The sequence below is a fragment of the Panulirus ornatus genome, chromosome 8 (genome assembly GCF_036320965.1).
Source record: "Panulirus ornatus isolate Po-2019 chromosome 8, ASM3632096v1, whole genome shotgun sequence".
NCBI classification, from domain to species: domain Eukaryota; kingdom Metazoa; phylum Arthropoda; class Malacostraca; order Decapoda; family Palinuridae; genus Panulirus; species Panulirus ornatus.
Genome location: NC_092231.1, coordinates 22,096,036 through 22,111,588, shown reverse-complemented (window position 1 = coordinate 22,111,588; position 15,553 = coordinate 22,096,036).

The window sequence follows — 15,553 nt, the reverse complement described above, 5'->3', positions numbered from 1 at the left end:
ACACTGTGCCCCATAAGAGGATGGTAAAGAAATTGAATCCTCAAACACTGAGGATGGAAAATTGTCACCTTGGAAGGCAGCAAAGAACACACGTCAAACGGGGCCTTTCCAAAGTATATTAGAGCCACCGGTGGCGTAGCGTTGGCTTGAATTCCGAGACGATGTGGATGATGCTTAGATCACGAGGGACGTATGGAATGAGGAGGAATACATCAGCTTACAAGGGGACCTAGACAGACTCCAAAGCTGGTCAGATACATGGTTGATGAGATTCAGTCTGAGTGAATACAGAGTAATGAGGAGAGAACACACTGAAAAAGGCCTCAGTACGAATATTATCTAGTATGTAATGGGCTGTAAGAATCTTAGCGTGACAGGGGCCAAGGACTCGATATTGTTCCAAACATGACGTCAGCGCCTCACCTAAGGAGACAAACTGTCTGCCATTAAATATTAGACCTGCCTAAAGTTACACAGATAAAAAAAGAATATTTAGCAAGCTGCTCACGTCCTAAATAAGACCAAAATTAGAATATGCTACTAGAATTTGGTCACCGCACTTACAAAAGTACAAGTATCAGAATGAAGAGATCTGTGTTACAACCAGAAGTCAGAGTCCATATGTTTATCCACCAAGGAAGAAATAAGGAGTAAGAGGTGATTTGATCGAAACCATTAAACTTTTAAGCCAGTTTGATGGCGTTAACAGAGTGCGGTTTGTCGAAAGATGCAAAGATTGAGAAACCAGAGACCACAATATAAAATGAAGCAAGAGCTTTGTTAGGAGAGATTTACAAAAGTGCGTTCATAATATACAATCAGTGGATGAAGAGAATAAATGACTGATGAAACTGAGGGCGCTGACAGCGAACAGAAGAACGTAAACAATATGCGATAAAGTAAGTTCAAATGATAGGGCACCTGAGTGTAGAACTGTCCCCGTAGTACAGTATAGGTACCTAACGTACAGAGGACCTGGGTCATGTTAAAAACCGAGGCACAAGGAAAACGCATTTGTTCGTGATTTACTGACATATTTCTACCGGGATGCGAACGTGGGCACGAGAGACAATGGCCAGACGGTGGAGCCTCCACGCCAGCAGCCGAGGTAGAGCCGCAAGCCTGGCCGCTGCCCAATAAGCAGCATGACGTCAGCAAACGTTATTGGCTGAGGAGGAAATGCATAACCTACTTCTGAGCAGCTTTTACGACGGCGGGAGACTGTTCCTTCATCTGCCCCGTGCCACACTGAGCGATCATTCCCAGGCAGGCGAACTCCTCCCGTGCGTCACTGAGCGGCCTGCCTGGCACAATACAACATGATGATATGGTTCGTGATGCCTGATGGAAAGACTCGCTGTTTTCACCTTCCGAGAAAATACACAAAAGCTTCGATGCGCTAAGCGTTTACCGTAGCTCGCTGTCGTGCGCATCACAGCCGACGATGCAGATGGCAACAGATTAAAGGAATATTGAATGCACGCTGTAGGTGAGGGGGGGGGGGGGTAGCCAGTGGGGGCGTCGCTCACATCCACATATCACGATCCAACCCTCTCCCTCCCAGACCCTTTCACCCGCCAGGTTCATCACATGAACTTGTGAACACACCAGCAGCGGTGCTGTCAACGAGACTGGCATTGATGATTTGCAAGATGCAACACGGCAGAGGTGCAAGGTTAGTTCTAGTGTGTGTGTGTGTGTGTGTGTGTGTGGTCATGATTCATATGTCGGTATAGTGCATGTGAGGACCAGAGAGAAGTTCTCGTCAAGGTTAGATGTTGAATGAAAGAAATGAAAGAGAAAGGAAAATGATGGCTTTTTTTTTTTCAAAAGCCGTAAAAATTTTTACTTTTTGACAAAAGGGACAAATCCTTCTTGATAAGAAAGACATACGAAGGTAAAGAGTTCCAGGTCTTAGCGATGTAAGGAAAGACATAGACATCACAACGACCCAGCATTACGTTGTGAATGACCGCGCGATAATCAAACAGTGAAGTAGCTCGCCAAGTACTGCTTGATATACCTATAAAAGTGGGTGGAGAGGAGCCTTCTGCTTTGCTATCATGTCTCTCTCTATAGTGGTGATGTGGGAGGAATATTCTGTTTCACTGTCAAGTCTCCGTCGGTAGTGATGGGTGAGAGAAGCCATTTGCATTACTATCATTCTTCCATCTATAGTAATGGGTGGGGTGAAGTCTTCTTCTATACTGTGCCGTCCCCGTCTACATACATTAGGAAGGTCTACCAACAGATGACCATCTCTTGGGCCGTTAGGTCTACCATCTTCTGTCTGCACACAGATCCCAACACCCTAGTGCTATCATCCACACATTCTAACACCATCTGGACCAACCAAACACCCGAGCATCACACACAACAAGGAGATTATCATCGGTCTCAGATGTTAGGTTAAGGGATACCTATAGTTTATCGACGAAGCGGGCAGGGTTCTGTGGTGACATGTTTCCCCATTAAACATCCAGTACAACATTAGATTATGTTAGAGATGCCGGGTTTGATATAAGAATTAATTGTAACGTACCAGGCTGTCCATTATGTTTGATGTGATGTGGAGGAAAAGCCAGGGGTCACAAGCTGTTGGTGAAGTCTGAGAGTAAGTGGGATTTTTCTGTGTCTATAAAGAGTTGTTGCATATGTCATCTGTGTCGTGTGATAAACTTTTGATGTTGAAAGATCAAAGACCAAATTACACACTCATACTGTTAAAAGCATATACACATACTCGCGCGCACACACACACACACACACACACACACACACACACACACACACACACACAGACTAGGGTGTGTGTGTGTGTGTGTGTGTGGTGTGTGTGTGTGGTGTGTGTGTGTGTGTGTGTGTGTGCGTGTGTGTGTGCGTGCAGAAATAGATAGGAGTAAAGACCTGGTAAATATACGCTAAGTTCAGAGACGGGCCAACACGAGTGAGAAACTCTCCCCGTATTACACACATAGTAATCACATTGGGCGTCACACAACCACTCCCATCCGATTATCACACAGAGGTCCCAAGAAACAGGTAGGCGTAGCACACAGTCACCACCTATTGGCTACCACACAAAGGTGTCATCAGCTGGGTGTATCACCCCCATTACTAGATTTTATCTTGTAATGGGGATAAATTTTTTTCTGTCAGGTCGTCTCTGATTTCTTCAAGTTGTCTTCATGGCTTGGGACATTGTGGAAGACACCTCCAAGTGTTGTCTCGACGTTTGGATATGAGTTCATCAGATCATCTTCAGGAGCGCTTGGAGAGGTCGGTGGAGCGGGTGGGAATGATTATGGGCCGCAGGGGTGAGGCTGGGTAATACGATGTAGGCGGACGTACACGCAGCTCTGCGCGCTCATTGGCTTGTACGCGATGGTGGGGCATGTAGTTGTAGTATCCTGTCTTGGTCCGTGTTGTGGCTGTTGATAATTGGATGCTGTTTAGGCGTCTTGTATAGGCGTTGTATAGGCGTCCTGTGTCGTGTTCACGGCGTAGTCTCGCTCCTTGGTGACATGTAGTGTGATGGAGTCTTCTTGTGGGTAAATTATCTTGACAGTGAACATGTGCTTCCCACGCAGGTCATGTTGGTAAGGAGCTCACAGTCTCCCATGTAAACATTGTGAATTCATCAAGCACTGTAGAGTCTTGTCATGTGCCTTGCTTCTTATTTAGCTGTTTTCAGCTGTAGATAACTAGCTTGACTTTGTTGTATGGTCGATGCTTCTGGAAACGACGTCTCGTAGTATTCGTTCATCAGTCTTGTAGACATTGTAATAATCTGTTTTGTGTATTGTTGTGTTTCTTAGAAAAAAAGCAGATAAGGCTAACACAGTTGTGATTATGAACAAAAGGGAATATTCATCTGAAATGAATGATCTTTTAAGTGATGGCACACTATACTTTAAACTTAGTAAGAATCTCCTAGAAGCAGTTAATTCTCATTTCAATAAAGAGTTGAAGTTGTTGTTGAATGGTAAAAGGTTCTCTAATCAAGATTTTGTCATCTTTGTCCCCATCATTGGCATATATGTATGGACTTACCAAAACATATAAACTATATTTTCCAGCAAGATCCATAGTGAGTTCAGTGGGCTCCATCACATATAAATTGTCAAAATGGTTAGTTTCTTTATTAAGCCCATTAGTGGATAGGATATCAAATTCTGATATCATGAACAATGTAGATTTAGTTAACAAGCTTAATGATATCAGTGTTGATTTTGATTTCAAGCTGGTTTAGCTTCGATGTTTCATCTCTGTACACAAAAGTTCCAGTTGATGACCTCTTAGAATATTTAATTGAATTCTTGGACAATATTGATTTACCTGTTTCAGAGTCTATTTTTACTGAATTGTTAAAATTGTGTATAATAGACTGTGGATTTCAATTCAATAGAGAATATTATGCTCAGAAATTTGATATGGCAATGGGTAACCCTCTTTCACTTGTGTTAAGTAATCATTATATGGAACTAAAGGATATCTTACCTTCTAATTCAATTTGGTTTAGGTATGTAGATAATGTCTGTTGTTTTTGGTCAACAAATGAAAATTTACAGACATTTCTCCCTTTACTTAACAAGTTAGTACTTTTTATCGACTTTACTGTAGATATTGAAAATAATGGTATGTTACCATTTTTAGATTGCATGGTTCATAGGGATGGAAACATGTTTAAGTTTAGCATATATAAAAAATCCATCAATGTATGCTCCTATGTCCATTATTACTCAGCTCAACATGACAAAGTTAAATTATCATCATTACAGACTATGTTCCTTATGGCATTACGTATATCCCAGAGATTTTGAGAAGATATATTGAATTAGATCCAAGTTAAAGTATCCCAGATCTTTCATTGATAAATCTCTTAAGTTGGCAAAGAAATCATTTTATAGAGTGAAAACCAAACTTCCCCTTGACACCAAGAACCTTTCTGTTATCCCTTTTAGTGACGATTTTACTTTACTTCCCATTTTGCTTAAAGCCTTTAATGTAAATGTTGCCTTCAGCAACAACAATACTGTAAAGAATATCTTAATCAAGAACTCCCCAGAAGTTCCGCAGGGTGCGTTCATAGAGTACCATGCAAAACTTGTGATAAGTTTTATGTTGAGCAGACTGGGAAGGATCTTTCTCTTAGACTTAAGCAACATGAATGTAGTATGAGAACAGGACAAGAATCAAAAGCTTTGTTTGATCATGTTCAGAATTATGATCATTGCATTGACTGGGGTAATGCCATCTCAGTTATTAACTCCAACTCTTGTGCCACGAGAAATATCATTGAATCTTTTATTACTGAATGCTCAAAGAATTGTAACATTGATATTAGTGAAGGTCTATACAAATTGGATAGCTATATACAATGTTGATAGAATTTTTAAACTTCCCTTTCTTGTCCACGTAATAAATTTTATGATACGCATGTTGCCAGACTTGAACGCAGCCGACCTCCTTTCAGGTAGTTACTTCTTTACCAAATGGCGTCCTAGCTATGTCTCTTCGTTGTAAATCAACTGACATATAATTCTTTCTTGTATCTCCCCTGATGATATGATTATTACAAGAAAGTGCAATTGGGAACTCATCGTGTTTCATTTCCCCGTGGACTCATAGAAATATATATTCTTTTTTTTTTCATACATATTCGCCTTATCCCGCGTTAGCGAGGTAGCGTTAAGAACAGAGGAGTGAGCCTTAGAGGGTATATTCTCACTTGGCCCACCTCTCTGTTCCTTCTTTTGGAAACATAAACGGGAGGGGATATATATATATATATATATATATATATATATATATATATATATATATATATATATACAAACACCGAGCTGCACATAACATTCATAATACAAGTAACAGAAATTTTCTATAAATGAGTATCTGACCTTCGTTTTTACTGCTGTATGATCTTATCTAAGCGAACACAAATATTAAAGTTTCATTGAAAAGGCTTTTGTCAATGTGCGTTAAAGAGTGTTAAGATCTTTACCCAGAATTAGACACACATGGTTTCGTAAGTGGATTGGGTAAGATGATTCCAGATTTGAATCATCCCAGTTATGGTGTACCGACTGTGACCATGACAACGGTCACTGAGTTGTTGTGTCACACTGAATCAGATGAAGGTAATTGGGAAATATACCAAGATCTGCAGACTGAAAGAAGACGCTACGGAGAGGTAGTAACGGAGACGTATGGGTCACCACACAACGTAGGCGGTAGTGACAGAGACCTGTGGGTCACCACACAACGTAGGTGGTAGTAACAGAGACCTGTGGGTCACCACACAACGTAGGCGGTAGTAACAGAGACCTGTGGGACACCACACAACGTAGGCGGTAGTAACAGAGACCTGTGGGTCACCACACAACGTAGGCGGTAGTAACAGAGACCTGTGGGTCAACACACAACGTAGGCGGTAGTAACAGAGACCTGTGGGACACCACACAACGTAGGCGGTAGTAACAGAGACCTGTGGGTCACCACACAACGTAGGCGGTAGTAACAGAGACCTGTGGGACACCACAGTTGACAGGGTAAGATGGAGAAGTAACAGTGAGGTGAGGGCCATGCCGGCTGTCGTCCTCACAAGGATATGCCAGGCAGCTCTTTGGGGGGAAAAAAAAGAGCCGTTGACCGAACTAACACTGAGACCTCATCCCTTATGATATGCGAGTTTATTCTTCATCTTTATTTTATGTATCAAGTGTTTTCTCAGAACATAGTCGTTCTCAGGAACACGCTATGTGTAAACCTGTACCCTCCAGCCGTCATGTCGTTGTCTGCCTTTCACGGTTACACAGTAGCCTCAAGCACCTGGCCACAGACTTTATTCAGCTATACCCTTTGCCATCCTTATCACCTTCCCTATCTTCACCTGATGCCTTACTTGACAGTTCACCTTGTCATGCTTTACTCACCCCTCGCCTTATCGTGCTTTGCTCAACCCTCACCTTATCCATTACTCAACGCTTTACCTTATCAACTGAGATAAAGGCAGGTCACCACCATTCTCCAGTTGACTCATGAAACGGCTGTGTGCCAGTCTCCAACCTCACCTTCAATGATAAACACCGGAAAAGTTAAAGAGATATTAAGAGAACAAGAGAACATAGAACATGTTCTCCACTGAGGTGAAATGTGTTGCGTTCTTGCCGAGCATAATTAATGCTAATATGAGTGTACAATGACCAGTGTCAGTATGTAATAAGTAATTTTAGATAATGAGAATGTGACTGTAATGTAAGTGTAAACTAACGAATGTAACGTGTCGTGCAACCAATGCTCTGCGTTGGATGAGTATGATAGAAACCTAGAGTGAGTACAGTGTGATGTGTAATGTGTTTATTAGCCAATGTACAGTATTGGCTGAGGATCGAAAAACGTCTCATCCTTTTGTCTTGTATTTCTTTATATATGATGATCAAAGACTAACTCTTAACCGTTAGAATCTACGTCGGGTGCCACTGGCTCAGGAATTGACGCTTTTCTTGCATCTTCAGTACGATGGACTAGCCATTTGGTGGGGTAGATGCCCTGTTGTTCATGCTAACGTTTTCCCCTTATCTATTACCAGTGGGCTGGATCACAATGGCGGTCCTCCCCTTGGTAGGACTGAGAGAGCCTTCAATATAGATGCACTGAGCTAAGTCATTTTCAGTCTGTACTTTCTGTATGTGTTCAAGAGCACTGGATTTGGCTAAGTGTTGCAGGTGAAGAATGAGATGTTCAGTTTCTTAGGTGGATAAGTACGTATGGTGATGTTAAAAGGAGTTATCTTCCGGGGAGGAGGGAAATGCTACTGCTTTCTTATCTTATATAACTCGCATATTTCAAGCATTATCATGTGACTGGCTGTTATTTTGGATCCATTTAGATTCAGTGGTACCATGGCATATATGGTTTAATAGTTCTTGAAAGACAAAATTAATCATCAGGCCCAAGTTTCAATCCTGTCGTAAAACTGATATCAAATATTCCGTCCACAGTATATCAAGTTCTTTCCTCATGTTAAACATTCAAGTGGTCTTCGGACAGCCAAGTATCGTTCTTAAGGCTTCATTTGGCAATTTTTTCTAGTTTATATCTTTACTGTTCTGTCGAACTAAACATGGTGCGTGGTAATCTATCAGAAATCTTACCAAAGCCAAGGACATCATTAGAGGCCTTCTATAAACCAGCACAGCATTCTCATACATGATATATATATATATATAGAGAGAGAGAGATGAACAGTAAGGACACAGATGGTGAATGCTATACGGAAACCGTTCCTGGTACCATCTATGATCTGATGATCAGGGTTCCTGTTGCCCTTTGGTTTTGCTTGGATCACCATCGATGGTTCTAGGTATGGGTCAGGGTGGGTTCTAGGGAGATATGGGTCACGGTGTCGGGAGTGCATGAATGAGGCGGGCAGGGCAGGTGATGAGAGTGAGACACCTGCATGTGAAAGTATGGAAGGCAGACTGGTGATGTCGGGGTCCTGAAAGTTGATGACAGTGAGTGTAGATGTAGGGGATAGAGAGGTGAAGAAAGGTGTGTGAGGTATAGAAAAACGTGTGATGAGAACTTTAAGGGGCAGGATAGTGGGATTAGGGGGAAGGTGTGTGGTAATGTAGTGGGGTGGATGAGAGTATTGGGTAAGGTGGGTGTCGGTAGGGGCAGGTCAGTATTAAACAAGTGGAGGGAACATTTGAGAAGGAGTGAGGAGGATGAATAAGGGTGCTCATCATAGGACAGTTGAGTGAGTATATGGGAGACTAATGATGGGATCTTCAGGGACAAATGAAGGTAATGTGGAGGACAGGTATTTTAGAGAATAGAGGAACCGTTTCTTGAGTGGAAATTGTAGAGGACGAGTTGGTATCAGGTATGAAATGTAGGGATTAAGGATAGGTGATGTAGACGTTGGAGGAAGCAACAGGATTTCGTTGGTCAAGTAAGTGATAGTGTCTTAAGGACCAGGTCGGGTGGGTCCTGGACTGTATATTGAGGTGAGTGGTGGGGCAAGAGGAGGGGCGGTGAGTCGGATGGCAGCTGTTAGCAATGTGACGTGGCTGTGGGAGGTACTTCAGATAAGACATGGCACTGTCAGCACTGTCAGTTCTTCTCGAGCCTTGTTACACCATCAGAACCCCAGAGTCGTGACATCATGTCATTGTAACTCCGTCACCTGCCTCGAGCTCCGTCGTCAGCATCAGTAACAAGGACAAGTAGCGTCTCTCGCTGACTATAACATGTCTTTCTCATTTTCTTCCATCTTTTCCCTTTCTCATTACAATTTCGATTCCCTCCTGACTCCCATTTCCTCTTCCTTCTCATCTAGCTCACTATTTTCACTCTTATCTATCTATTTCTTTCCCTGGCAACTACCATTTTTTTCCCTCCTAACTCCCAGTTTTTTCCATTCGTAAATACTTATCCAGAAAAAAAGAAAAAGAAGAGGGAATTGCCTCATTGATCAGTGAAGCGCCATACAGCCGTCTGTGAATTTTCAGCCACATTTGGTTCCAGTGACGTGACTCGTCTTTAACAGCCTAACCTCTTACGAGTTATGATGTAAATCCATAATGCATGAGGCAGATGCAGCAGCGTCTTCTACTACCCTGATGTGATGGGCTCAAACGGAATGAGAGAGAGAGTCGTGTGATCATTTCTCTTTGACGAATTTCATTTGCGCCGATGGAGATGACTGGAAGAGTAGCGACAAATGTATACTCTCTCTCTCTCTCTCTCTCTCTCTCTCTCTCTCTCTCTCTCTCTCTCTCTCTCTCTCTCTCTCTCTCTCTCTCCACTGAGCATTTACAGGCAGAGCAAGGTCTATCATTGCCCATTCTTTCCTAACAGTCGTTAATGATCGATTCCCAATTAGTGATGGGTGGTGCAGGAAAAGCTAACTGCTGTGCGGGGTAAACTGGGTAAGACAAAGTTTGGATATAGTGAAGGAAGTTGTTAATTTGAAGGAAGATGTGTAGAGATACATTAAGGGGAAGACGGTGGATCAGAATGCTGATAGCAAAGGTCGAAGTAAGTGGAGAGGTGGCAGTCAGATGAGAGTTCGGATATACCGTATCGTAAGACCCTACCGGCAATGACCTGTCTGTTATAAAGACAGTAAGTTGTTCTTGATGTAATATTATTTTTCTGAAGAGAGAAATATGGAGCCAGTGCTTTTACGATTATTGTTGGTGGCAGAATCTTCTCTTTCATGACCCGACTTTTTAACAAGAGGAACACGTCTTTAAGGATTTGACGAAGCCATTCTTGGTCTGCTACCTTCCTGTGGTCACACGGTTTAATGTCTTTGGTGGTGAGAGGAAGCGTAAGCAAGTCTTAGAAGCGAGTGAGACGTAACGTGACGGACGGAGGTTTGGTGAAGTGATGTTGCGAGGAACATCACAGAGAGACATCTCATGATAGATGACGCGGGGGAGCTGAGGTTCAAACTGGGAGGGGAGGGAGGAGGGGTTGTCGGTCGGTCTCTGGCGCTCTTGGCTCCTTCGATAGCACGACAGGACGATTTTCGGGCACGACTGAACGGCCTCTTAAAGATCACCAGAATGACCTTTGGGTCGTGCTTGAGGCCTCGTACTATACCCGATCATCGTACCGACGTCTTGCCACCGTCGTGCCCAATGGTTATACGGCCTTGTTCATAGGTCGTACCGTCATGCTCATGATGGTAGACTCACTCAACATGTCACTCAACTGTCAGCCCCGTAGTGTCGTCTCTAACATATGCACGACAGATCCTACCACCTCCTCTTATCCAGGCTGGGGTTAAGCCCCTGCGTGTTGCTCCTCCAGTTAGGTAGTCAAATAGGTGATGGACAGGACTTACCACCCGAGAGACTGGAACCAATTCTGGATGTGAATGAACTTTTATGTCATCAAGACTTTGCTATTCACTACTAAGATTCGGCAACCCACCGCAACACATGATCCCTTCGTGGGTGTTGGCAGCTCAAGGATGGACAGTTATGATATCTTTTCCTTTCCTTACACCGCTAAGCTTTAGCATTGCTGTCTAAGAATGTGCATTCTTCTCCTCATTGCAGCGAATCTTAGCGTTGCTGCTGTACCTGGTAAGCTCTGCATATTGAAATCTCGTCATTTTCCACCTGTCATAAGTAGCCCAGGTTGTCAGACCACACCCTGCTCTCCCGGGAGTGTCATCATTTGTGTGTTTTCAGCAGCAAATATTACCCGTCTTACTTTCCTTCATAGTCTCTCTCTCTCTCTCTCTCTCTCTCTCTCTCTCTCTCTCTCTCTCTCTCTCTCTCTCTCTCTCTCTCTCTCTCTCTCTCTCTCTCTCTCTCTCTCTCTCTCTCTCTCTCTCTCTCTCTCTCTCTCTCGAAGATGAAGAAGAAGAAGAAGAAGAAGAAGAGATTTAATAAGTTATTAAGCAAGACGTCCCCCTCTGAATCTTTGTATAATTACTTATGATATCTACTTGTATTTATGCATTCATAACATACGGGGATGGGATAGAGTTCTCCGCTCGATGGTCCCCATTTCTTGAGCTTTTCCTGCTGCCATACAAGTTTTTAGACTGGATGTTGTCTACATTCATGGTTTCATCGCCATATGTATTACATTCGTTCACCAATGTTGTATCAAAAAAGTGCTTCTTTAGTCTTTTCTTACACGTTTCTTGATTAATTTTATGTGATGGCCACTTGGTGTTCTCTCATTTGCAATTTTCTAAGAACTGTTCATCATTGACGTCATCAAAATGGTTTAAAAGCTAAAAGGGTTTAAGACTGTGATGACGTCACCCGATACTCTTCTGTCTTCTGTGGTGGACAAATGATGCGTATTTGTGTGTGTGTTTGTGTGTGTGTTTTGCTGTTGTCAACAAATGCGTATATGTTTGCGTATGACGATAATGACCATTGCTGTTGACGCGGCAGATAAGTAATCGTCAAGTATATGTAAGTGAGTGTGTACCTTATATGTGTTTACCGGTACGTTTCCCTCCGGGCGTGATATACGACCAGCTGATCCCTTTGCCGGTGTAAACACGATTTGTCTGTGTTCTTCTCACAGTGAGACGAATGAGGCAACAACCTCTGCCCTGAGACTGGGATACGTGGGCCATTCTCCTTCGTGCACGGCCGCTGACTTGTTTCGCTGGTGCTGCCTGCCTAAGTTCAAGTAACTTATGACGTCAGTTAGGTGTGAGGTAACTTTTCCCTGATAGCAAGAGCTGAGGTTAGTGTCTCTCACTGCAACAACTGGGGTGACCTTCTCTCGATTGGAGTACCTACGGTCACCTTTCCTGACTGGTGTGGCTGAGGTTACTTTCCCTTATCAAAGTAGCTGAGGTAGCTTTCCCTGACTGTAGCAGCTGAGTTAAACCTTTCCTGGACTGCAGCAGCTGAGGTAACTTTCCCCTCACTGGAAAAGTTGAGTTACACAACATGCCTTCCTCCTGCCGCGTCTCTCACGAATCAAACGAAAGTAAATCCGCACCATTGCATGTGATGTGATCTGTTTTGCGTGTGGACGTGAAATACGAAACAACGACAGAACACAGATATACAAACTGACCAGCAACGTCGACATTCGCGAGCAAATGAGGTACTTAAGTCCCTTCGACGAATCCATCTTCAGTCCACCCTCGACACACTCGCAACCTCATCAGTAAACCTAAGAACACCAATAATACTGTCCTCTTAAGGAGGAAGACATACATTGACAGCCAGGCTTCAGAAACACTATGCGCTGAACTGCAGATTGATATATCCTCGACGAGTGTGGTCTGTAAGGAGCTGGAAAAGATAACCAGAAAGCAAATGGATAGCCTCCTACAGAGAGAAACTACCTAAGTATAAGGCAAAGCAGTTTCAGGGAAGATTATGTTTAATGAATCTCTTAAGAGTTCCACGAGAGAGTGAGCTCTGTTTTAGACAAAATATAAAGCTGGATGAAAATGAGATAAACTGTCTGCTGGCAAATATAAGACCTGCTGCCCATATCTTACATCAGGCCAAGACTAGAATATGCCTCACAAGTTTGGTCACCGCATTTAAAGAAGCCCACAGTACCAATAGAGAAGGTCTAGAGGAGGACGACAGATATGATACCAGAATTAATCGAGCTTACCTACAGCTCTAGATGCCTTAACTTTGTCGACTATGGAAAAAAAATAGGGGTAACGTGATCACAGCCTTTAAGTTTTTTAACCCGACTGATGACATAGGCAGTGAACAGCTCTTCCTTCGAAAGATGCTAGAACAGAACAACCAGAGAACATAACATGAACTTAAATCTAGAAGCATGTTAGAACAGATGCAAAGAGTACATTTATCGTATGTGGGTAGTGGATGAATGGAATAAATTGAATATGAAACTATGAATGTAGACAGCATACATAAGCTCAAAAAGTTGTATGAAAGTAGAGAAAGTTTACGAGATGGGGCTCCCACGAGTTCAAATTCCACCCCGTGTTGTCCAGTACAAACAAGTGATCACAAATACTTATGTATAATTACATCACATAGAGACCCACTATGTCTCATTTGTTTCGTTGGCTTCTGTTGCTTTCGCAGGATCTGATTGATACACTGATTATATTAATCATCCATCAGTCGATGCGTAATATATTTCCCAATACGTTCAGTATTTTCTCTTTTAATAGAGCTTGTCCTTCATTTTGATCATTTGACAGTTGTGTATATTGGAACTCTGCTGCATTCATTAGTCATCAGATAATCACGATCAAACTTCCCCCCACAGACCCGGAAGTTCACACGATCAACACCATAGCACCACTGTAAACAAACTCGTAGGTAGATGCCAGATATTGCCAAGCGTTAGTTTTTGTCCTCACATGTTGCACTTCTTGGGTACAACCCACATAGTCGTATCCCTTAAGCATAGAATTCCAACGTTTGATAAAGTATTACATTCATTCGGGTCTGCGTTTGCTCTCTTTTTTGCCTCAATCATGACGTTACAAATGATGATATTACACGATTTATGATAATTTCTCGTTCTGCCATGATGCATTATCCTGTTCTGGGACGCTAACGATCCCTTTGATGTATGAAGACTTGTTGCCTGCTTGTTACGGCCGATGGAGGCTTAGGCGGACGCCTGCGGAGTCCTGGATGGTCCCTGGATTAGTGCTGGAAGTTTGTGTTGTGCTGGACATATTGACTGGAATTTGATACTCGGTTTAGAGTGTTACTGATCAAGATAGACCGGGAAGATGTTGAATATCTATTGAATAATGAGCTTTCAATAGGAGGTTCCAAAACGCCGTCAGTTTAAAGATTGGATGAGTTTGGCGTTGGTTGTCATCTTCTCCAACCAACAGTGTGTGTCTGTGTGTCTGCGCCACCTGGTGTGTGTGGAGGTACCAGGCAGACGTGGGCCTCCTGCATCACCTGTTGTGTGGCGTGGCACCAGGTTGGCGTGGTCTGCCTGCGTCACATGGTTGTGGTGTGGCACCAGGCTGGCGTGGTCTGCCTGCGTCTCATGGTGTGTGGTGCGGCACCAGGCTGGTGTGGTCTGCCTGCGTCACATGGTGTGTGTGGTGTGGCACCAGGCTGGTGTGGTCTGCCTGCGTCACATGGTGTGGTGTGGCATCAGGCTGGTGTGGTCTGCCTGCGTCACATGGTGTGGTGTGGCATCAGGCTGGTGTGGTCTGCTTGCGTCACATGGTGTGTGGTGTGGCACCAGGCTGGCGAGGTCTGCTTGCGTCACATGGTGTGTGGTGTGGCACCAGGCTGGCGTGGTCTGCCTGCGTCACATGGTGTGTGATGTGGCACCAGGGGTGCGTGGTCTGCCTGCGTCACATGTGTGTGGTGTGGCACCAGGGGGGCGTGGTCTGCCTGCGTCACATGCTGTGTGGTGTGGCACCAGGCTGGTGTAGGGAGAAGCGCGAGACGGGCGTGACCTTCTGCATCACCTGGTGTGTGGTGAGCCTCCTGATGCAGGCGTCGGCCGCCATGCCGTCGCAGAGTCGTGCTGCTGTGACGTTGATGGTCCTGTACGGAGGGACCTCCTCTCCCCAGAAAGTCACTCGCCCGCCAGCACCGGACTCGTGCTGCGCTGTGACTGTCGTCAGGAGTGAACCAGTCTGGACTGTGGCTGACGTGGAGCAACGGGTGAAAAGATGTTAAAGTTACTCCTGCAACTTCGATGTTGCTGAAGCAGGAGCTGTACTAAGCTTCCTCTCATTTGCCAAGCTCCTGATGTAGTCTTAACTCATGTCATAATCTATCTTTAGGTGTACCATTTTCATTGCGATTCGTAATGTTGATTTTCTTCGTAATGTTCTTGGATATTGTTTTTTAGGATCACGTAATTCAAGTTCTTTGTACTGCAGCTTGTCCACCTGACAGTGTAAGGGCATGAGTTATTTTCTATGAACTCCAATGCCAGAGATGGCAGATACCGAAGAACATGATGAGGAACATTAACAATGTGAATTGGAGCGGCTATAGATGGTTGAAAAGCACAGTCTCAAGCATCCAGCCCGTTAAAGACTACATAACTCCATATAACTTCTGTTTATGGATTC